Source organism: Papio anubis, chromosome 13 (assembly GCF_008728515.1).
Source record: "Papio anubis isolate 15944 chromosome 13, Panubis1.0, whole genome shotgun sequence".
Lineage (NCBI taxonomy): Eukaryota > Metazoa > Chordata > Mammalia > Primates > Cercopithecidae > Papio > Papio anubis.
The window spans coordinates 35129057-35136790 of NC_044988.1; the positions used below are offsets into that span (position 1 = coordinate 35129057).

At 43.1% G+C, this 7734-nt stretch overlaps 1 pseudogene; it reads left to right on the forward strand.

Annotated features, from left to right (window-relative positions):
• The first annotated feature begins 673 nt into the window (after window positions 1-673).
• On the forward strand, window positions 674-4303 carry LOC116270118 (annotated as a pseudogene).
• The last annotated feature ends 3431 nt before the right edge of the window (window positions 4304-7734 follow it).

Sequence of the window (7734 nt, forward strand, 5' to 3'; positions counted from 1 at the left end):
TATGCATAAAAAGATGGCCCACTGTGAATGAGCTGGAAATGCCTGATCTCCTTTAGTTTAATGTAGAGGAAGGGATCCAAAGGCTCAGGGAGATTGGGATGGTGGAGTGGATTAGTCACTTTAGACCTACTCATCCCAGCTGGGAGGGTCCAGAAGATACACCCTTGACCGATGCCTTGTGAAATAGATTTGTGAGGGTAGCACCTACATTTTAAAGAACGCTGTAATATTGCTCTTCTCTGTATGTCAGATCTAACAGTGGGAACCACAGTCACTCAACTACAAAATTTAAATACAATGGGAATAATTGGATCCCAAGGTGGCAGGGACCAAGTGGCAGCACCCAACCATTGAAGGCAAGTTGGGCATAGCTACCATAATGGATGGCAGAAACAAAAGAATAGTCTGACTGGTGTAGGGCTCTGTGCATTGGCTAATTAATCACAGTGTTCCTGGAAGTGAAATTGATAGGAAGCCTACTGCTTTCCTACTTAATTTATATAAGCAGAAAACTTCTAGGTCAAATGGACAAAAGACTTATTTAAATTTGAATAACAAAAACAGAGAATCATGGCCCTTCAATCAATTTCCAGACTTAAGTCAATTTACAGACCCAGAACCCCTTGAATGAAGGGGAGGTCATGTCCACTTGAGGAAGGACCCCACTACATTACCAAAAATGTATGCAGTAAATCTTTCTCCCATCCTTCCCCAAGGAGACCTCTGGCCTTTTTCCGTGGTAACTGTGCATTGGGGAAAGGGAAATAATCAGATATTTCAGGGACTACAGGACACTGGCTCTGAGCTGATGATTCCAGGGACCCAAAACATCATTGTGATCCTCCAGTTAAAGTAGGGCTAATAGAGGTCAGGTAATTAATGAAGTTTTAACTCAGGTCTGACTTATAGTGGGTGCAGTGGGCTCTTGGACTCATCCTGTGGTAATTTCCCTATTGCCAGAATGCATAACTGGCATAGACATACTTAGCAGCTGGCAGAACCCCAACATTGGCTCCCTGACTAGTAGGGTGAGAGTTATTATAGGGCAAAGGGTCAAATGGAAGCCATCAGAGCTGCCTCTACCTAGAAAAATAGTAAATCAAAAACAATATCACATCACAAAAACTAATATCACATTATTGCCACCATCAAGGACTTGAAAGATACAGAGGTGGTGATTACCACCACATCCCCATTCAACTCTCCCATTTGGCCTGTACAGAAGACAGATAGATCTTGGAGAATGACAGTGGATTATCGTAAGCTTAACCAAGTGGTGACTCCAATTGCAGCTATTGTACCAGATGTGGTTTCATTGCTTAAGCAAATTAACACATCTCCTGGTACCTGGTATGCAGCCATTGATGTGGCAAATGCCTTTTTCTCATTCCTGTTCACAAGGCCAGTTTGCCTTCAGCTGGCAAGGTAGGCAATATACCTTTACTGTCCTACCTCAGGGGTGTATCAACTCTCTGGCTTTGTGTCATAATCTTACTTGCAGAGATCTTGATCACTTTTTGCTTCCACAAGATATCACACTGGTCCATTACATTGATGACATGCTGACTAGATGCAGTGAGTAAGAAGTAGCAAACGCACTGGAATCATTGGTGAGACATTTGTGTGCCAGAGGATGGGAAATAAATCTGACTTTCAGGGACCTTCTGCCTCGGCAAAATTTCTAGGCGTCCAGTGGTGTGTGGCCTGTTGAGATATTCCTTCTAAGGTGAAGGATAAGTTGCTGCATTTGGCCCCTCCTATAACCAAGAAAGAGGTGCAAAGCCAAATGGGTCTCATTGGATTTTGGAGGCAACACATTCCTCCTTTGGGTGTGCTACTCCAGGCCATTTATCAAGTGACCTGTAAGGCTGCCTGTTTTGAGTGGGGTCCAGGAGAAGGCTCTGCAACAGGTCCCATCTGCTGTGCAAGCTGCTCTGCCACTTGGGCCATATGACCCAGCAGATCCGATGGTACTTGAGGGGTCAGTGGCAGATAGAGATGCTGTTTGGAGTCTTTGGCAGGCTCCCATAGGTGAGTCACAGTGGAGGCCTCTAGGATTTTGGAGCAAGGCCCTGCCATCTTCTGCAGATAACTACTCTCCTTTTGAGATACAGCTCTTGGCCTATTACTGGGCTTTGGTGAAAACTGAATGTTTGACTATGGGTCATCAAGTCACCATGCATCCTAAACTGCCTATCATGAACTGGGTGCTTTCTGACTCATCTAGCCATAAAGTTGGTCATGCACAGCAGCATTTCATCATCAAATGAAAGTGGTAAATACGTGATCAGGCTTGAGCATGTCCTAAAGGACAAGTAAGTTACTTTTACATGAGGAAGTGACTCAACTGCCCATGGTCTCCATTCCTGCCATCCTACCTTCTCTCCCCGAGCCTGCCTCAATAGCCTCATGGGGAGTTGCCTATGATCAGTTGACAGAGGAAGTGAAGACTAGGACCTGGTTCACACATGGTTCTGCACGATATGCAGGCACCACCCAAAGGGGACAGCTGCAGCATTACAGCCCCTTTCTAGGACATCTCTGAAGGACAGCAATGAAGGGAAATCTTCCCAGTGGGCAGAATTTCAAGCAGTGCACCTGATTGTGCACTTTGCATGGAAGGAGAAATGGCCAGTTGTGCGATTATATACTGATTCATGGGCCATAGCCAATGGTTTGGCTGGATGGTCAGGGAATTGGAAGAAGCATGATTGGAAAATTGGTGACAAAGAAATTTGGGGAAGAGGTATGTGGATGGACCTCTTTGAGTGGTCAAAAACTGTGAAGATATTTGTATCTCATCTGAGTGCTCACCAACAGGTGACCTCAGCAGAGGAGGATTTTAGTAATCAAGAGGATAAGATGATCCATTCTGTGGACACTACTCAGCCTCTTTCCCCAGCTACCCCATCATCACCCAATGGGCCCATGAACAAAGTGGCCATGGTGGCAGGGATGGAGGTTATGCATGGGCTCAGCAACATTCTGCTCACTAAGGCTGCCCTGGCTATGGCCACTATTGAGTGACCAATTTGCCATCAGCAGAGACCAACACTGAACCCTCAATATGGCACCATTCCTCGGGGTGATCAGCCAGCTACCTGGTGGCAGGTTGATTATACTGGACCTCTTACACCATGGAAAGGGCAGAGGGTTGTCTGCACTGAAATAGACACTTACTCCAGATATAGGATTTCCTATCTTGCATGCAATGCTTCTGCCAAGACTACCATCTGTGGACTCATGGAATGCCTTATCCACCATCATGGTATTCCACACAGCATTGCCTCTGACCAAGGCACTTACTATTTGGCTAAAGAAGTACAGCAGTGGGCTCATGCTCATGGAAGTCATTAATCCTACCATGTTCCCCATCATCCTGAAGCAGCTGGATTGATAGAATGGTGGAATGGCCTTTTGAAGTCACAATTACAATGCCAACTAGGTGACAACACTTTGCAGGGCTAGGACTAAGTTCTCCAGAAGGCTGTGTATCCTCTGAATCAATGCCCAATATATGGTACTGTATCTCCCATAGCCAGGATTCATGGGTCCAGGAATCAAGGTGTGGAAGTGGAAGTGACACCACTCACCATCACCCTTAGTGAGTCACTAGTAAAATTTTAGCTTCCTGTTCCCGCAACATTATGTTCTACTGGCCTAGAGGTCTTAGTTCCAGAGGAAGAAACGCTGCCACCAGGAGACACAACAATGATTCCATTAAACTGGAAGTTAAGACTGCCACTGGGACACTTTGGGCTCCTCCCACCTTTAAGTCAATAGGCTAAGAAGGGAGTTATAGTGTTGACTGGAGTGATTGACCCAGACTATCAAGATGAAATCAGTCTCCTACTCCACAATGGAGGTAAGGAAGAGTATGCATGAAATACAGGAGATCATTAGGGCATCTCTTAGTATTACCATGCCCTGGGATTAAGGTCTTCCATCATGGAAAGGGCAGAGGTTTGTCCTCACTGGAATAGACACTTACTCTAGATGGGGGTTTGCCTATTCTGCATGCAGTGCTTCTGCGAAGACTACCATCTGTGAACTCACAGAATGCCTTATACACTGTCATGGTATTCCACACAGCATGGGAAATTACAACAGCCCAATCCAGGCAGGACTACAAATGATCCAGTCCCTTCAGGAATGAAGGTTTGGGTCACTCCACCAGGTAAAAAAAACACAATCTGTTGAGGTGCTTGCTGAAGGCAAAGGCAATACAGAATGGGTAGTAGAACAAGGGAGTCATCAATACCAGCTGTGACCATGTGACCAGCTGCAGAAACGAGGACTGTAATTGTTATGAGTATTTCCTCCTTCTTTTGTTAAAAACATGTTTGTGCATGTATACATTTGTACTAAAAAATCTTCATTTTATTTCCTTTCTCCTTTATCATGTGACATAGATTTATGGACTTCATATCAGCATTTAAGCATTAACTTTATGTAATAGTATTTGGTTTGGGGATTGGTGTGTTTCCGGTTGTATGAAGGATAGTTGTATTATGTTAGGCATAATTATGACCTTATTATTGTCTTTATTTGGAGATTATGTATGATCTCAGGAGATGTGTATGGGTTCAAGTTGACAAGGTGTGGACTTGTTATAGTTAATACTGAGTGTCAACTTGAATGGATTGAAGGATACAAAGAATTGATCCTGGGTGTGTCTGTGAGGGTATTGCCAAAGGAGATTAATGTTTGTGTCAGTGGGCTTCGAAAGGCAGACCCACCCTTAATCTTGGTGGACACAGTGTAATCAGCTGCCAGCATGGCTATAATATAAGCAGGCAGAAAAATGTGGAAAGAGAAACTGACCTAGCTCCCCCAAGCCTACATCTTTCTCCCATGCTGGATGCTTCTTGCCCTCAAACATCAGACTCCCAAGTTCTTCAGATTTGGAACTGGGACTGACTCTCCTTGCTCCTCAGCCTACAGACAGCCTATTTTTGGACCTTGTAACTGCGTGAGTTAACACTTAATAAACTCCCCTTTATATATATATATGTATATATTCCATTAGTTCTGTCCCCCTAGAGAACCCTGACTAATACAGGCAGCAAATACGTAACTGTTCACAGCATTTCACTTCATTCCCAGAATTGACAGGCAAGCAGTCATATGTCCTTCCTTCATGCTCATGGGTCCTACGGATGCAAGGTAGTGTTTTCTAAAAAAAAAATAAAAACATAAAAAAAAAAAAAGAGACAAGAAAATTTGAAGGTAGCAGGGCTGGTTTTGAATCCTGGCTCTGCTCTGACGCTTATTCCATACTGCAGAACAAGTTATTTAATGCCTGTAAGTCCCGCTGTGCTCATCTGTAAGATGGGACTATCAATCTCTACAATGTTGGGTTGCTGGAAAAGATACATGAGATAGCACCCGGAACAGAGCAAGTACTTCATAAAAGTTGGTTCTTAGCCCTAGCCCTTTATGCCTCCATTTCCTGCCTTTGATCATCATTAGTGTGAACTTTTCTGCCTATTGAATAATAGAGAAATGCTTTGTGATGACAAGAACATAGCAAAGAGTGAGGTATGTAAATTCTGGGGCAGAGAAAATTCTCTGGACTAAACACACTTTCGCATACATGAACATCCCTCCAAATTTTATCAGACCGGTGCTTATATGTTTCAGCTTAAAATATACTTCCTGATAAACAGAAAGACAGTTTCAAGTAATAGATAAATAACGTGTACACATGGACATACAGTGTGGAATGATAGACACTAGAGATTCGGAAGGTGGGAAGAAAGTGTAGGGTAAGAAATTACTTAGGGGGTAAAATGTGTATTATTCTGGCAGTGAATACACTACAAATTCAGGCTTTACCACCACTCAATATATCCATGTAACAAAATTACACTTGTACTCCCTAAATTTATACAAATAAAAATTAACTTCTCTCTCTCTCTCTCCTTGGAAGAAAAGAACTAGTAGGTTTATTTTGGGTTGGATAGGACTTACTTGCTTTTCAATATCCAAAGAATAACTTTGAAAATGTTATTTTCAAAATAAATTGTGTGTTCCTTGGAAGTTGTTGTATTTTTTTAATTGGTTATTTTGGAGTAGTCTAGAAGACATCCTTACAATTATTGTTTAAGGCTGAAAATAAACCCTTTAGTAGGCAAATTTGAAAAAAGTAAAGCTTTCTTGAAAATAGATTTATACATACTCTATCAGAGTCCAAGCAAGAAACAGAAACTACACCAGTTACTTGAACATAGACTTTAAGGAAGGGTTGGTAACCAGGTAACTGAAAGGATTAAATTAAAAAACAAACAAACAAACAACAATGAAAGCAATGTGGAGGTAGCAACTGCAGGAAGCAGCTACCACTCCTGGGGCTGGGGGTAGCAGAGGGAAGTGCTTGGATTTAGTAAAAGTTAGAAACTTTGAGAAAGGGCCCCACAGCTTGCACTGTCTGTGAGCTGGGATAAGCAGCCCTGGGGGCCTGCTACCCAAACCTTTGAGGACAGGGCACTATTGATAACTCACTGGTGTCTATGAGGTGGGGGCATGATGAAGCTGTTTTTGCAAAAGTTGGAAAAACTGCAAAGTGGATCAGAACGGCATGGGTGAAGCAGCAATGCTGGAGTGATCTTACAGAAATCACAAGCTGACAAGCCTACAGGGAACAAACTGGAAGGAACCTGTCCTTTCTCCTTCAGCCTGGCTGTCTCCCTCTGTAACATCCTCTAGTGACAGAGCCTAACTGCAGCAGCTGGCAAAGCTAAAAATGGCGTTTTGAGTCCCAGGCCTGCATTGCACCAGTGTATGGAGAAGGGTAGCTGAGAGACAATAACTTAACGTAAAACTTGTTTGAAAATAGACCTCTAATGCAAAAGTAGGACATGTTGAGGAACTGATATCCTCTCGTTCCCTTTTCTTCCCAACTCCTCATTCAAGGCTAAGAGAATGGTCCAAACTGTAATGGTATTTGGAGGATGATACAAGATGAAATGTGACCCAACATTTCTTTTCCACCTTACCATGACTCCAGTGGCTCCAAGACATTTGTATTCCACAGACTGGTAAAATTTTCTATTTGTGGCAACTGACTTAGAGTTGATTGCTTTTTATTTTGTCTAGTGATAGCATTAAGTATCCAGTAGCATTTCATTAAAGAAAGAATATTTCAACCACCAAAACTCGGGAAGAACATAATCTCAGAGTAACGAGTAGTTCTTACTTGGATGATTTTGCTTTTTTGAAAAACCCACTGTTAAAATGCAAATACTGAGGCAGAGAAATAAATTAATATTTTTTCTTTTTCTTGTTTTTTAAAAAACTTTATCTTATTTTATTTATTTATTTATTTATATTTATTTATTTTTTGGAGATGGAGGCTCGCTCTGTCACCCAGGCTGGAGTGCAGTGGCGTGATCGCGGCTGACTGCAAGCTTTGCCTCCTGGGTTCATGTCATTTTCCCGCCTCAGCCTCCCAAGTAGCTGGGACTACAGGCGCCTGCCACCATGCCTGGCTAATTTTTTTTTGTACTTTTAGTAGAGATGGGTTTCACCGTGTTAGCCAGGATGGTCTTGATCTCCTGACCTCGTGATCCACCCACCTCGGCCTCCCAAAGTGCTGGGATTACAGGTGTAAGCCACTGTGCCCGGCCTCTTTTGAGACATGGGCTTGCTCTGGCACCCAGGCTGGAGTGCAGTGGTGTAAATACAGCTCACTGCAGACTCAAGTCACCTGGGCTTAAGCGAGCCTCCCACCTC